The sequence below is a fragment of the Agelaius phoeniceus genome, chromosome 20 (genome assembly GCF_051311805.1).
Source record: "Agelaius phoeniceus isolate bAgePho1 chromosome 20, bAgePho1.hap1, whole genome shotgun sequence".
Taxonomy (NCBI): domain Eukaryota; kingdom Metazoa; phylum Chordata; class Aves; order Passeriformes; family Icteridae; genus Agelaius; species Agelaius phoeniceus.
The window spans coordinates 10,102,455-10,118,535 of record NC_135284.1 but is presented as its reverse complement, the minus strand read 5'-3'; the positions used below and the strand labels follow the sequence as shown (position 1 = coordinate 10,118,535).

The 16,081-nt window shown below is 50.7% G+C and overlaps 1 long non-coding RNA gene across 3 annotated transcripts in view; it reads right to left on the bottom strand.

Annotated features, from left to right (window-relative positions):
• Window positions 1–1,905: 1,905 nt before the first annotated feature.
• LOC143695534 (uncharacterized) overlaps window positions 1,906–16,081 on the bottom strand; it is a 60,508-nt gene continuing 46,332 nt past the window's right edge. For all 3 annotated transcript variants that reach the window (XR_013184825.1, XR_013184824.1, XR_013184826.1), the window contains 3 exons: window positions 8,686–8,726; window positions 5,315–5,407; window positions 1,906–4,664 (listed from right to left, as the gene is read on the bottom strand). This is a non-coding gene — a long non-coding RNA (uncharacterized LOC143695534). The remainder of the gene's footprint in view (window positions 4,665–5,314; window positions 5,408–8,685; window positions 8,727–16,081) is intronic.

Here is a 16,081-nt window from a genome sequence, read left to right as displayed (position 1 = left end):
CCAGCCTGGCCTTGGGCACTGCCAGGGATGCAGGGGCAGCCCCAGCTGCTCTGGGCACCCTGTGCCAGGGCCCTGTAAATCCTCTCTGCCCACCTTCCCTGTCAGTTCTCTCAGCCTTTCCTCAGAGAAGAGCTTCAATTTTCCATCCTTCTGATCATTTGTCCATCTTCTCAAAGATGGGTCAAATATGCAGACACTCAACTGAAGGCTGCAATTCCAGAGTGGCTGAGCAGCCTGAACTCCTCAGCTCAGCACTGGTACAGAAACAGTACCAGCCACAGGTGAGAGGCTGGTTTGGGAGGTGGGCTCCACAGAACTGCCAATCCCACTGGGGAAGCCTCCAGAATAAACTATTTTGAGGTAGAAATTTCCTTTTTACTACAAATATTCTCATCTGGGGAGTTATTCACAGAGAACCCTGTCTCCTCCTTTGTTTAATGTTTAGGTGGAGCTTCAGTAGGAGATGAGGGACAAAACAAAGCAGAGTTTTGGCTGGGAGGACAAACCAGGGGAGGCTGAGCCTGCTCTGCTCCCATCACCAGGCACTGGATGGCAGAGCTGCAAAGGAAAGCAGATCCCAAGGCTCAGTCCAACCTGTGACTCCCTCCATCAGATGAAAACTGGTGCCCTGAATAGGCTGTGGTTTCTCCCCCAGTACAAAAACAGGCTTCAAGCACCACTCAGTGACCAGGCCCAGCCCACCCTGTCCCAGTGACAGACAACTCCAGCCACTGCCAGGTACAAACATCTCCAGCCCCATCCAACAGCTGAGCCTTGATACCTCACAAGTACAAATTGGCTGGTTTTGTATAGCCTGAGCAGTTACTCAGCTACCCTGAAGGGATTGTTCTTAGCTTTGAAGATTGCTGCTTTCATTTCAGAAGAATGGCCAGAAAGATTTTCCATTTTCTTTCCAACAATAGCATTTGTTTTGGGGGAAGGATGTGACATCTTTAAGGAGGCAGGGAGAGAAAATGATGTGCTAGACCCTGCCTCTGAAATACTTCTCCTGGAAGGATATACATTTGCATCTAGGGCTGAAGGTCTCATAGAGTAGCTTTTAAAAGGAAAAAGCTGTGCTGAGCCCATCCAATTCTCCCTCCTCTGGTCTATCTCATCACAGCACTTGGGTGTTTCCCTTTTTCCCCATGCTAAAGAAGAATAAAGTATTCTGGAGAGATTCATCCCAGTGGTACCCACAGTTTGCAATGGTGCACAAAGCAGGGGTGTCCTGAGCCTGCCCTCCCCCAGCACTGCTCTGCCTTTGCCTTGCCCTGAAGGAACCACCTAGGAGCCATGGAAGCACTCCCAAAGTCCTGCTTTTGCACTGCCTCACATCCCAGAACACAGAAGAGAATCCCAGGATGGTTTGGCTTGCAAGGGACCTCAAAGCCCACCCAGTGCCACCCCTGCCATGGCAGGGACACCTCCCACTGTCCCAGGCTGCTCCCAATGTCCAGCCTGGCCTTGGGCCCTGCCAGGGATCCAGGGGCAGCCCCAGCTGCTCTGGGCACCTGTGCCAGGGCCTGCCCACCCTCACAGGGAACAATTCCTCATTGCCAATATCCAACCTAAACCATTCTCTGTCACTTTGATCCCATTCCCCCTTGTCCTGTCCCTCCATGCCTCTGTCTGAAGTCTCTCTCCATCTTTCCTGTAAGTTCCCTTCAGGCCCTGCAAGGCCACACTGAGGTGAGCCCAAAGCTCCTCCAGTCCAGGTGAGCATTCCCAGCTGTGCCAACCTTTCCTCCCAGCAGAGCTGCTCCATCCCTCTGCCCATCCTGGAGCCTCCTCTGGGCTCCTCCAGCAGCTCCAGCTCCTGCCTGTGCTGGGCCAGGGCTGGGGCAGCTCTGCAGGTGGGGTCTCACCTGGGCACAGGGGCAGAATCCCAATCCCTGCCCTGCTGCCCACTCTGGTTTTGATTTCATCACAGGAAAAACTCAGGACTGACTGACATCACTCCAGTGGATGCCATTCTTCAGCGCTGCTGCTCCCAAGGACGTGCTCAAGGTCTGGCAGTGACTTGGGCTCCCCCACTCTGGCTGTTCATTGTCTCAAGGCAAATACTCCTCCAGTAAAGCAGCTCTGCAGCATGCAGAAACTTTGGCTGGCTGGCTGCTCAGTCTGTCTGAGCAAACTGATTCCTCCTGCAGTCATTCCTGCAGTCATTCCTGCAGTCATCCCTCCTCGCTCCCCAGCACTTCAAAGGCCAATGGAACATCAGAGGGACACACTGCAGTGCTTTGTTTTCCTCTCTCCTTAACTGTTTTTTTAGCATTTTAAAACACAAAGTGCTTATGAAAGGTTGTAAAATTCCTCATAAAGTTGACTGTGCCACAGGATTATGGAATACCTCTTGGAACAATGGATAAAAGCTAATCTTGGATCTGTCACCAGAAAACACTAATATATTTCAAAAAGCTATTAGCCCTTAAACCAAAAGTAACACAGAATTTGATTTTGGGCAACAGGCTATAAACTACTGAAATGGTTTGGCAGCTCTGCATTGAAAGCAGGTGGAAAAAGCTGTAAGAGCCCTGGCATTTATTTTATTCAGCTATTTAAGGCATATTTTACATAGATTCGAAAACATGTGCATGAAAACTAACTAAGTAAGAATACTTGAGAACAACAGTGGATCAGTTGATTTACCACACATTTTCAGGAAGCAGAACAACATTTGCTATGTTATGCAAGAAGGAAGTGAAAGGCTGTAAATATTAAAGATAAAAAATAATAAACTATCAATAGCCTTTACAATTTTTACAGCATCATATCTTTAAAGAGCTCTAGAGCCATCAGCTCTGACCATAACGTTCAGATGAGCAATATCCATTTGGTGGATGGAAACACTAAAGCTCAGCCATTAATCCTAAATGTCCTGGTCAGTTCTGAAGGGCTTTGAGACAGGGATGGCCAGGATGACCAAGGATGGTGGGACAAGTAGGAAATATTTGGGGAATGCAGTGGGGAAATAGAGTTTGAGATTGCCACATGGAAAGCCAAAGCCTAAATGTGTTTAACACCTTGTTTCTTACCCTGGTCTTCATAATACCTGGTTTTGTCTTTTGTCTTGTCAGTGATTCACAGAACCCCAGGCTGGGCCAGGCTGGGAGGGGGCCCAGAGGGTCCCTGGTGGCACCTCCCTGCTCAGGCAGGGCCATCCCAGAGCACAGGGCACAGCATTGTGTGCACAGGGCTCTGCAGGATCCCTGCTGAGGGAGACTCCAGCCCCTCCCTGGGCAGCCTGCTCAGGGCTGGGCACTGCCCAGGGCAGAAGTTGTGCCTCCTGGGCAGGGGCAGCTCTGGGCTCAGGGCCTGCCCGTGGCTCTGGTGCCACTGCTGGGCCTGGAGCCGAGCCCGGGCCCTGCTCTGCCCCTCCCTGCACACAGGGACACCCAGGGCTGAGGGCCCCTCTCAGCTGGGGCTCCTCTCCAGGCTGAGCAGCCCCAGCTCCCTCAGCCTTTCCTGGGCACAGAGATGCTCCAGGCCCTCCTCATCCTCACAGCCTGAGCTGGCCCCGCTCCAGGAGCTCCTGTCCCTGCTGTGCTGAGGATCCAGAGCTGGACACAGCACCCAGAGCTGCCCCCAGGGCTGAGAAGGCCACAAATGAGTGGGATGCTGCTCATGAAACAAAAAAGAGGATGAAGGTGAATTTTCTGGGAAAAATAAAAAGACATGACAAGATCAGGCAGATAGAAAAAGGCTTCAGATGAAGAGTGCAGGAGTTACCTTCTCACAGAGCAGAGATACTTTTGTCAAGTACTTTGAGAGAGGTGATCTTTAAGCTCTTCAAAGCCTCAAAGAAAGGGAAAACACGAGCAGCACTAAGGTGAGGAGTTTCAGGCATGTGGCTGAGTGCTGGAGCTGGAAATGGTTGAAGAATCCCAGCAGCACAGCCAGGACTGTGCACCAGCAGTGAGGCCATTCCAGTGTGTGTCTATCTGGGGCCTGGACTGTGGATTTGCATTTTATGCAGAAAGACTAATTCTCAGCAGAAAGGTATTTTTGGTATTTCTCTGGGAAAAAACCTACAGGATAAAAGACTTAATTTTTTTCCTTTAAAAGATACACTCATCTCAGAGCCTCTTAAGGAAGGGAGGTATCAGAATAATTAACCAGAGCATTGCTGCTCTTGTGTTCCTGCTTTGGCAAATGCTGAGGCACACAATAAATTATCAACACAGTGGTGCCTCTGATCAGCACACATTTAGGTCTGGGAGAAGGGAATGGAGCTGGGAAGGGTCTGGAGCCCCAGGAGAGGCTGAGGGAGCTGGGCAGGGGCTCAGCCTGGAGCAAAGGAGGCTCAGGGGGCCCTTGTGGCTCTGCACAGCTCCTGACAGGAGGGGACAGCCGGGGGGGTCGGGCTGTGCTCCCAGGGAACAGGGACAGGAGCAGAGGGAACGGCCCCAGGCTGGGCCAGGGGAGCCTCAGGGGGGACATCAGCAGGAATTTCCCCATGGAAAGGGGGCTCAGGCACTGCCAGGGGCTGCCCAGGGAGGTTTGCAGTGCCCATCCCTGGAGGTGCCCAGGGAAGGGCTGGAGGTGGCACTCAGAGCTCTGGGCTGGGTCACTCACAGGTTGGACTTGCTGATCCTGGAGTTTTTTCTCCATCCTTAATGATTCTGGAATTCTGATTCACACGAGGCTTTGGTGTTTTCTTTCTGTCAATTAGACAGACATATCTATGAGAAAGCAGTGAATTCTACAATTTTGTCAAACCCAGGCTGCAGTAATAAGGAAATTATGCCTCCAGGATCCTTTCATTCACCAGACTGAAAGCAGCACAGAGCTGACTCATTCCATGGGGCTGCCACCAGCAGTCTAAAAATTTCCTACAGGAAGTTCTTGACATACAGAGGAGACAGTTCTGGTGGGGGGGAAGGAAAAAAAAAAGGTTATGACCCACAGAGGTGATAGGAAATGAAGAGCCACAAAACCCCCTGATGTGAGAGGCTGAACACATCCCACCAGCAGCTTTCCAAACTGCTTTGCTCTCCCTGGGAAACGTTCCCCCATTTCCAGAAATCACCCTGAACAGTCACAGGGTCTGGTGATGCTGTTCACAACCCTCCAGGGCAAATCCCAGCAGCTCCAGCTCCAGCACAGCTCACAGAGGGTGTCTGTTTTACCTGCTCAGTGCCCTGGTGCTCAGACACAGGACAGCACCAAGGATTCTTTGTCATAATTCATAATTCTGACCATCTCCACCTCTGACACTGCATCCTCTGGAGAGGGGAAGGGTGGGTGAAGGCAGGAGAAGGCCCCTGGAGAGCGAGGTGAACATGGCACAGCTCTGAGCACTCACACTCACCTGACTGGGGGAAGAAGTCTCCTTTCCAACTGAACATTTGGCATTTTGCACAGGGAAATTCCACAGATGGATTCTTTTCTTCCTGTACCTAAACTGCATGAAGTAAAAACTGAGTAGGTCACTTTGAAATTATATATATGCCTATACATTAAATTAAAAAGCCAAAGAGAAAAGCCCTGAGCTCAGTTTAGCCACTAAGCTGCCTGTGGTGGTTCATTGTGGATGGAGGAGGAATCAGGGCTGGGCTCACAAGGAGCCCCTCACTGGGCTCAGGACTGCACCCAGCACAGAGATCTCAGTGCCCAGGACTGGCAGCACTCAGGGGCCACACAGAAACCATTCTGACTGGAACAGTCTGCAGTCTGACTGGAGCACCTCTTGAGATAATTGACATTAAGGACTTCAAGCCTGAAGTTTCCCAGTTACAGCTACCAGCTGAAATCACAATATTCTGAGAGAAAAAGGACCCCCAAGGATCACCCAGTCCAGGCCTGGCCCTGCCCAGACACCCCAACAATCCCAGCCTGGGCATCCCTGGCAGCTCCTGGAGCTCTGGCAGCCTTGGGGCTGTGCCCATTTCCTGGGCAGCCTGGGCAGTGCCCTGGACAGCCCTGGGGAAGTCAGTGATGCTGCTCATTTAGAGAAAATGTGCCCCACCAGGAAATGCTGGAAGAACTGAGATCTCAAAACTTGGGTTTTGGAATAAAGCTTTGGACCAGGGTTGGGGCAAGTTACTCAGATGGAGCAATTCAGTGAATAAAACATCATTAACTGGATTTAATTCTCACATTCATGTCTTAACATTTTCTTTCTTTAGTGTGGAGAATCTCAGTAGTGCACTGGGAACCTGGAGGCACATTAGAGCCTGTTACCCATCCTTGTGCAAATGGCCAGGGCAACACCTACCTCTGACTCAAACCCATTTAAGCCCCATATTTTTAATTTCACTACAGTGGCTCCCTGAGCTGGATCATACCAGTGACCAGTACAAACCTGTGAGCTGCCTTGCTGTTTATTCAGTTCCATCTTGGCTTAGGAGACCATTTATGATAAACAACTACAAGGCCTCAACATTAATTTGGACTAAAATTCTACCAGGGAACAAAATAAATTTTGACAGATACAAGCAATGACCCAAAAAGGGTTAATTGTAATTACTTTAATGTTTAATAAATGGTTATTCAAATCCTACAATAATAACCTGATAGTCCTCCTTATAAAAATGACAATTCTCTACCTCATAATAACTAATTATATTTAAGCTATTCATGGCCATAATTTATCAATTATCCAGCTACTAGATTTCAAATTAAAACATACTCCTAATGCAAAACAGCTTTCTGGAAAAATTCTGAGTGAGCAATCAAATGGCCACTCATGGGAAGCACAGAGTCTCTGTACATGGAATGGGGGTCTCAGGGGCATCTGCCAATCACTGCAGAATGGGTGAAATATTTCTGTATATTTGATTCTGCTGCCACTGCCTGAATCTCTCCTTTTTGATGCAGGGATGCTGGAAAGGATCTATTTTTCAGCTCTGCCTTGGGTGGGATAATGAAGGGTCTTTGAGCAGCATTAGCAGGAGGAAGGTTTACTGGCAAAGCTTCCAGCTTCTCTTGTAGGTGTAGCTTTAATCACTGGGGACTGTGCTCAGGCTGTTGATGTGGTATTTCTGAAGAAAAAGAGCTTTTGCTGCTCCTTTAAAGAGCTGCCAGGGCTTGCAAGATGATTATATCATATATATATTTATGTGTGTATATATAAGTATTCTGCTTAGAAAGAACATCTAGGTCATGTTTTCCATACTGATCTCCCTTCAATCTGCATCATCAAGGGCACTTTCAGAGAAGCAAGAGCCTTCTGAGGGATCTCTGCGGCTGCTGCTGATTCCCCAGGCTGAAGTTTAACCCTCACTTGTGTTTTGGGTTTGACTGGGGGATGGAGAGGCTGCAGGGATGGGGCTGCAAGAGGCTGCAGGTGTCTGATGGAGCCAATTCCAGCTGCCTCCAGGACAGACCCAGTGCTGGCCAAGGCCCAGCCCAGCAGGGACTGTGGTAGCACCTCTGGGGTAACTGAGGTAAGAATGGAGGGAAAAAAACCCCAAACTGCCCCACTGCAGCTGGAGAAGGGAGGAGTGAGAATGTCTGAGAAAATGAACTCTGCAAAGACCAAGGGCAGGGCTGAAGGAGGGGCTGGAGCTGCTCCAGGTGCTGGAGCTGAGGTTCCTCAAAGATGCCAGGGGGCAGCAACTGGAGAGAATCTGAGGGCATAGGGAGCAGAGATCCCCCTGCAGGGCCAGGAGAGCCCAGGGGGGGCTGGAGAGGCTCTGACCCCATGGGAGCCCCTGCTGGAGCAGGGTCCTGGCAGGGCCTGGGGATCCATGGAGAGAGGAGCCCACCTGGGACAGGTTTGCTGCAAGGACCCGGGACCCCATGGGAAATGGGATCCACACTGGGGCAGCTCCTGAGGGACTGAGCCCATGGGAAATGGGATCCACACTGGGGCAGCTCCTGAGGGACTGAGCCCATGGGAAATGGGATCCACACTGGGGCAGCTCCTGAGGGACTGAGCCCAAGGGAAATGGGATCCACATTGGGGCAGCTCCTGAGGGACTGAGCCCATGGGAAATGGGATCCACACTGGGGCAGCTCCTGAGGGACTGAGCCCATGGGAAATGGGATCCACACTGGGGCAGCTCCTGAGGGACTGAGCCCATGGGAAATGGGATCCACACTGGGGCAGCTCCTGAGGGACTGAGCCCATGGGAAATGGGATCCACACTGGGGCAGCTCCTGAGGGACTGAGCCCATGGGAAATGGGATCCACACTGGGGCAGCTCCTGAGGGACTGAGCCCATGGATAAAGGGACCCACATTGGGGCAGCTCCTGGAGAACTCTCCCCTGGGAGGGACCCCAGGCTGGAGCAGGGGCAGAGGATGAGGAGTCCAAGGCCTCTGGAGGAAGGAGCAGGGGGGACAATGTGTGATGGAGTGACCACAGCCCCATTCCCATCCCCCTGAGCCTCTGGGGAGGAGGGAGAACAAGTCAGGAGTGAAGATGAGCCTGGGAAGAAAGGAGGGGTTTGGAGAAAGTGTTTTAAGATTTGGGTTTCTTTCTCAGTTTCCCCCTCTGATGTGATGTGTTGGATAAATGGAACTGATTTCCCCCAGCTGGGTCTGTTTGCCCATGGCAGCAGCTGGTGAGGGACCCCTCCCTGCCCTTATCCCAGGCAGAGCCTTTCCCTGTGTCCTGTGTGCCCTGCCCAGCTGAGCAGGGCAGTGACAGAGGGGCTTGGTGGGCCCAGGGTCACCCCACCACAGCAGAGGGATCTTTTTTCACTTCCCCAGAACTAAACAACAGCATCAGCTTACCCAGGGGAAGAGTTGAATTTCATGGGAAGGCAAGAACAGCCCTGAAAGACAAACAAACAAAATATTTCATAAGGTGCCATTAATAAATGACAGATCAAAGAGATATTTTTCCATATGTTTCCCATATGGACCCTCATGAAAACCTTACTGGGCTGTGCAGTTTCTGGGAACAGGGAATGTTCAGAGGGAGTGCTGGAGGCTGGGGATGTACCATCCCTCACTTCAGTACAACCATGGCTATAAAACCCAGCACTTTTATGGTGCATTAGATATAAGATACCCATGAACACAGCAAAAGCCATCACCCTCCAACCAGGATCTGCAGTTTGGTTATGGACTATCATTTGACATCTTTATTTACAACTCCAAGCTAGTGCTTTACCTGCTAAAGCCTATTTATATCCCTGGAACAGATCTCCAAGTAGCTGTTAACATGTATCTGAGCAGAATAGCAAAGCCTGGTCCTGTCTGTGTGCTAAGGCAGCATTCCTGGTGGATCAGTTGTAACTAAGGTGCTCTAGAGCAGCAGGCTCAGCCCTCCCAGCCCTGCCCCACAGGCTCAGGGATCACCATTCCAGCCCCAGCTCGTGCTTTGGGGCTGCACTTTGTGCTCCTGAGGATGCAGCAAACTCACCTGCAGCACAGGGGACAGGGACCTTCCTGCCCAGAGCTCACCCTGCTCTGAGCTCTCCTGCCAAACACACCCTGATGTTCACACCATCAGCCAGCCTTGCCAGAGCCTCTGTGTTCTCTGGACACCACAAATTAAAGGATTAACATCCAGATCTAAGGAATGACCTGGACAAAACAGAAAGGATTAAATCTGGATGAGTGGCTTTTCCCCACCACAGCCTCCTTGTAAAGCTTTGGTGGACTCTGCTGGAGGTCAAGACAGTTTTCCAGCTGGATTTTCTCACTATTTTCTCTATTATCTCTTTACCCTGTAAATATGGTTTCCACATGGCTCAAAGCATAACTACCAGAAGCCTTCCCTTTTCTCATTTGTGCTCACAGATGGATTTGGAGAAGAATGACTGAGCCCAGATCTGTCAGCAGGGCCCAGGGTGGACTCAGCCTGTGCTGCCCTTTCACAGCATCACAGAATGGGTTGGGTTGGAAGGGACCTTAAAGCCCATCCAGTGCCACCCCTGCCATGGCAGGGACACCTCCCACTGTCCCAGGCTGCTCCCAATGTCCAGCCTGGCCTTGGGCACTGCCAGGGATCCAGGGGCAGCCCCAGCTGCTCTGGGCACCTGTGCCAGGGCCTGCCCACCCTCCCAGGGAACAATTCCTAATTCCCAATATCCCATCTAAGCCTATTATCTCCCAGTTTGAAGCCATTCTCCTTTGTCCTGTCACTCCAGACCCTTGTGAATTGTGTCTCTCCATCTTTCTTGTCAGCTCCTTCAGGAATCAAACCTGAGGGATTTTATTTGTCTTGGCTGAAGATACTCCACAGGGACAAGGTAGTTATTTAAATAACCAAACTCCAAAGCATTTTCTGGGTGATTTTGTTCTGTTTGTTTAATTGACAAGTCCCTTATTACATATACAGTTTTAAAAGTGATACTGACAGGCTTCAGGAATCACTGGGCAAAGAAAAACAATAAATCTGTAAGGGAAAAAAGGATACTTTACAGAGATGACAAATTAGGGTGAAAAATGCTCAGATTGCACAAAGTGCTTTCTGGGGAAGTTTATTGTACTATTTACAGCTTCTGAAAATGTGAGTCAGGGAAAGCTGCTTTCTCCTCTCCCCAAGCTGCTTTTACTGATGAGCATCCTGAGAGAGAATATGGAATTGTGGCTGTGAGGGCAGCGTGGGCTTGTCCCTGCTGTGGGGAGGAGCAGAGGGAGCAGCAGGGCCCCTGCAGGCACAGCCCTGGTGTGCTTGGGCTTTCTGTGCCACTGAGGGGCAGCTGAGCAGGAGGGCTGGCCCTGGGGACAAACAGCAGCACTGGGGACAGGGGCACTGGCAGAGTTGGTGGCCCTGGGGATGGGGCACAGGGGCACTGGCAGAGCTGATGGCACTGGGGACAGGGCACAGGGGCACTGACAGAGCTGATGGCACTGGGGACAGGGCACAGGGGCACTGGCAGAGCTGGTGGCGCTGGGACAGGGCACAGGGGCACTGGCAGAGCTGGTGGCACTGGGCACAGGGCACAGGGGCACTGGCAGAGCTGATGGCACTGGGGATGGGGCACAGGGGCACTGGCAGAGCTGGTGGCATTGGGGACAGGGTGCAGGGGCACTGGCAGAGCTGGTGGCACTGGGCACAGGGCACAGGGGCACTGGCAGAGTTGGTGGCACTGGGGACAGGTCACAGGGGCACTGGCAGAGTTGGTGGCACTGGGGACAGGGCACAGGGGCACTGGCAGAGTTGGTGGCATTGGGGACAGGGTGCATGGCACTGGCAGAGCTGGTGGCACTGAGGATAGGGGCACTGGCAGAGTTGGTGGCATTGGGGACAGGGTGCATGGCACTGGCAGAGTTGGTGGCATTGGGGACAGGGGCACTGGCAGAGCTGGTGGCACTGGGGGCACACTGGGTGCCTGCAGCAGCCTGACAGCCACCAGGACAGGGATCCTGCAGGGTTGGCTCTGCACAGGGAGGAGAGGGGGCAGTGAAGCTCAAAGCAGGGTGACACAGGGACCTGGTGGCCCTGGCTGGGGCAGGGCCAGCCCCAAAGGCAGGGCAGAGGCTGTGATCCATCCCTGCTCTGCTGCCCAGTGCAGGTTCACACCACTGCTGCTCACAGCTGCATTTTTTCACTTCTCAGCACTGGCGTTTTGCAACAATTCTTCCTAATTAATGCAAATTTTCTTTTTCCTGGTAAGTTCAGAGAAAAACGAGGTGAACCAGGGAACCTGATAGAGCAGTGCCACAAGCACTGACCCAGTTCTGTGTGAGAGGCAAGCAGAGGGGCAGGGAAAAAGGTCCCCGAGCCCATGGGGACACAGGTGACACCTCCTGCCCTAACAGCCCAACCTCCCACCGAGTTCTGGGGAGAGCTGCAGAGTGCAAGGTGAAAAAAAATTCAGACATGAAAGAACTGGAGCCTCTTCATGGCACTCCCAGCGCTGCTGCACCTTTTCCCTTCCTCAAGTTAAAACAAAAGGGTGGAATTGCCCTGAGCCAAACATCTCATGTGACAAATACAAAGCTACAATCAAATATCTGGCAGTTTCACTCTCCTCCAACTCATCATGAGAACTGAAATCACCTGGGACACTTGAGCTGAAGCACAAGGAGATGATGTGCACTTGGAGAGGGCAGGTTGAGGCTACAGAGGGTTGGTTATTTCCTATTTCCCCTCTTGTGAAAATTGTTGTGCTGTGACTTGCCTACTCCTGAAGATACAGCATGAAGTTTACTTTAGGAAGATGTTTGGTTTTCCTTGCAAATACCCTAAAAGAGCTGCACCATAAGAATTTTATCACTCTCTTTAGCTCTAGCCTTGTAAAAAATTAAATCCTCCCTGTTCCCTTTTGTGATAGCTGACTCTCCAATATTACAGCAGGAGTCTTTCAGAATATAAAACAATGTTTCAGACATCACAGCTTGATACAATATTTGGATTTTTTTCTTGTGATGGCATCTGTGTGTTTACAAAGTGGCAATGCACCACAGTTCCCAAGGGAGCAAAACTTATTTCCTCAACTAATCTCTTTACTGAGAGAGCAGTGGAGATCTCAGCAAATTTGCTGAGCTATAAAAGCTTTTGTCCCTGGGACAAAGCACATCAAACCCTGACACACAAAATTCATTAGACAGAGGTGAGGGAAGCACGATCAGCCCTGCTGGCTCCCACAGTAAGAATCACAGAATCTCAGACTGGTTTGGGCTGGGAGGGACCTCAAAGCCCATCCAGTGCCACCCCTGCCATGGCAGGGACACCTCCCACTGTCCCAGGCTGCTCCCAGCCCTGTCCAGCCTGGCCTTGGGCACTGCCAGGGATGCAGGGGCAGCCCCAGCTGCTCTGGGCACCCTGTGCCAGGGCTTGCCCACCCTCCCAGGGAACAATTCCTAATTCCCAATATCCCATCCAGCCCTGCCCTCTGGCAGTGGGAGCCATTCCCCCTGTCCTGGCACCACACACCCTTGTCCCCAGTCCCTCTCCATCTTTCCTGGAGGCCTCGTTCAGCTACTGAAATTCACTCCAGAATGTTCCAGGTTCAGGCCTCCACTCAAAATTCCACCCACTAAACCCATCCCAGACTCTGTGGGATACAAAGGCATCTGGACAGAGCCTTCTGCTCCTCACCAGAAGCTCAGAGAGCCACAGCTGGAAGTTACAGGTGCTTTTCTCAGGGTCCAGACATCAAACAAGCTCTGCTCAACTTCGGTTTCCAGCATCACTGGAATAAACTGATGACAACATGAAGTTGGCAGAGGAGCTCTGAGCAAAGCATCTAAATATAAAATGAAGAAAAATTGATGCTCTGTACAGGGTAATTAACTCATGCAAGCCAATGTACATCAGGCAACAGCAAATGTGAATTCCAGAAACCTGAGGCTGAATCTCTGCATCCTGCTCAGCTCCATCTCTTATTAACATCAAGGGAAATTCTGATAAATAAGAGATTCAGCGCCTGGCTTTTCATCTGAAGTTCAAACATCCACAGTTACTTCTCCAAAGGAGCTTCTCCAGATCTGTGAGGCTGATCCAAGCAGAAAGCCTGGATTCATGGGGTGCAAACCCCAAGAGGGAATTTATGGAAACATCAAGGCATGGCTGAGTGCAGAGCACTGCATCACTGGCAGCAGCAGCAGAATGCAAACACCATTCCCATCCCACATCTGCTGCTGCTCTGTCCTAAGAGATGATCCCTGGGGAGTTCACAGGCTGAGCAAATGTCTGGGTTTGAACAGACAGGTGAGTGCTAAGGAAAGGCAGGAGCCTCCCCTGAAATAGAAAATGCAAACCCCCTCCCTCTGAATTATTGTAATGTTGAAATTAAGGGGCTCTCAGGCAAAGATATGGGAATAGGAATAACAGTTCTTTATTAGGAAAATTAAAAATACAAATGCAATAGTGCAAACAAAATAAAATTTAAAAAAACCCAAAAAAAAAAAACCAAAAAATCCACCACTGCCAGAGTGAGAGCAGTCCCTGTCCCCTGTGTGCCAGGGGGTGGCACAGCCCCATCCCATGGGGGCTCAGCCCTCCTGCAGTGCCAGCTGTGGCTCTGCTGGAGCAGGGATCCTGCACAAGGGGGGAGTTTTCCTCTGCAGCTCCAGGGCTGCTGCAGATGGGCCTGGGCTCCCTCTGGCCATGCAGGGCAGCAGAAGCTGCTCCTCTGGCAATGGCCTGGGCAAAGGCTGCTGGGCTGTGCCAGGCTCACATTGGATCCAGGTAGGAATGCTTGGCTCCTGCCCTGGGCAATGCAGCATCTCCCCATGGGATGCTGGAATTGGATCAGCCCTGCAGGGACACTCAGTGGCCATGGACAGCAGAGATCTCCTGCAGGGAGGATTGGCTGGGGGAGAGATCAAGAAAAAACTGCCCCAAGAACAGCAGAGAACTGCCCCAGCTCTGACACATGGGGACAGAACACACAGCCCCAGCCACACCCTGCAACCAGCAGAGCACAGCCTGAATCAGATGTGTGCTTGGAATGGGAGAGAAAACAAACACCTAAGGCTGGAAACTGCTGCTGGCCCCATTCCTCCTCTGGATCTGAGCCAAAGCCACCCCAAAAGGTCAATGCTGTGCTGGGAGCTCTGTTTTAGGGGAGACATCCAGGGTAAGGATCACCTGGCAGCTGCAGGGAGTTTCCAGGAGGACTCAAATGAGTGGCCTGGTACTTTCTACTGATTAAAGAACCAAAAATATAAAGAACAAAATATGAAACCAAATAAAGAAAAAAATGGAAAAATGAGAACAGCATAGAAAAATGAAAATATGAGTTTGAGAATTGCAGTTCTGGACTCTCCCCAGTCCTTTTTACCTGCCCTGTGTGTGGTATTTTCTCCAGGAACCTCCTGTAAACACTCACAGGCTCTGAATATTCCCAATTCCCGCAGGTCTGAGGTGCAGCTGTGTTTCATTGAGATCTTTTCCAAGCAGAGCCTCTGTTGAGAATTCTTGGGAAGCAGCCAGCACCTCAGGACAGGGATCTGTGATTTGAGGATGCCCTCGGGCAGGGGTGAGTGGCACTGAGATGAGGGTCTGTCCCTGAGGTGTGGTGGCTGCAGACCTGTGGAAGGGGCTTTACAGCCACTTCTGTGAGAGAAGTTTGATCAGAGGATCCATGTTTGCCCCTGAAAGAATTTCCTACCAAGGCCATTGGCATAGAAACCAAGAAAGAAGGATAAATAAGAGAAACCTGCAGCTGCCTGTTCCAATGAGCACTTTGTTTGTCTCTCATGACCAGTGAGTGAAGTGTAAACTGATGAGTTTTGTAAGAATGCATAAAAAGCATGCATGCCAGAGTAAAACCAGTTTGAAGCCTTCTGGAAATGGAGTGTGTTGCTTTGTACTGTGTCTGTCTCAAGTACAACACAGAGCCCTCAGCTGCACCCCCAGCTCCTCCAGGAGCCTTTCCCTGAGCCCCTTCCCTTCCCAGGGCAGCCTGGCCCTCCAGAGCTCTGGGGCCTCTCTCACACCTGGTCCAGTTCAAACTCTCCCATCTTCCCAGTTCCAACACCTTCCCAGTTCAGTAACCCCAGTCAGCCCCAACACAGAGACAGGTGTGGACATTCCAAGTCCTGACATCCTCAGAGTAGCTCTGTCCTCTCTGATTAACCACAGCAGGCAAGATATGACCCTATCAAATCACAGAGACATTTCATCATCTAAAATAAGAAAGGCAGATTCCTTACAGCACATTTGCCAAATCTCTCATTTGTCCCACAATTGTTAAATATTAGCTGCTCTTTCAAGCCAGTCTGTATTTTTATCCCCATCTTCTCCCAGGTTCCCTCTGTACTCTGCATTTCTGCACCACCTCATTACACACAGTCACCACTTGCTGTTAAACAGCTGCTGCATTTTATGCCTGCAACAGAACTGACCTCTAGATCTGGGTGTGCTTTGTTTTTAAAGCATTTCTTTCTCCTGAATGAAAATCACCAAATTAAAGCAAGGTATTTCTTTACCCCTTCTCAGAGTGTAACAGAATGCAAAAACATAAATCAAAGTATGTTTAAACACCTTTTCCAAATCACATAAAACCCCATCTATCTTGCTAGCAACCGAGAGCTCTTCCTACACACTGAACACAGCAGATGTTAAAAAGCTGTTTAATCTTCTTTAGAGCACTTTAGGTAAAAAGCTGTGGCTTTCAAATATGTACAAAGAAGGTCAGAAAAGTAAAATGCCTTGAAATGGTTTTGCTCAAGGGCCATGGGATCTGAAGTGACCTCTGTAATTTCTTGAGTTCCCAAACTTCAA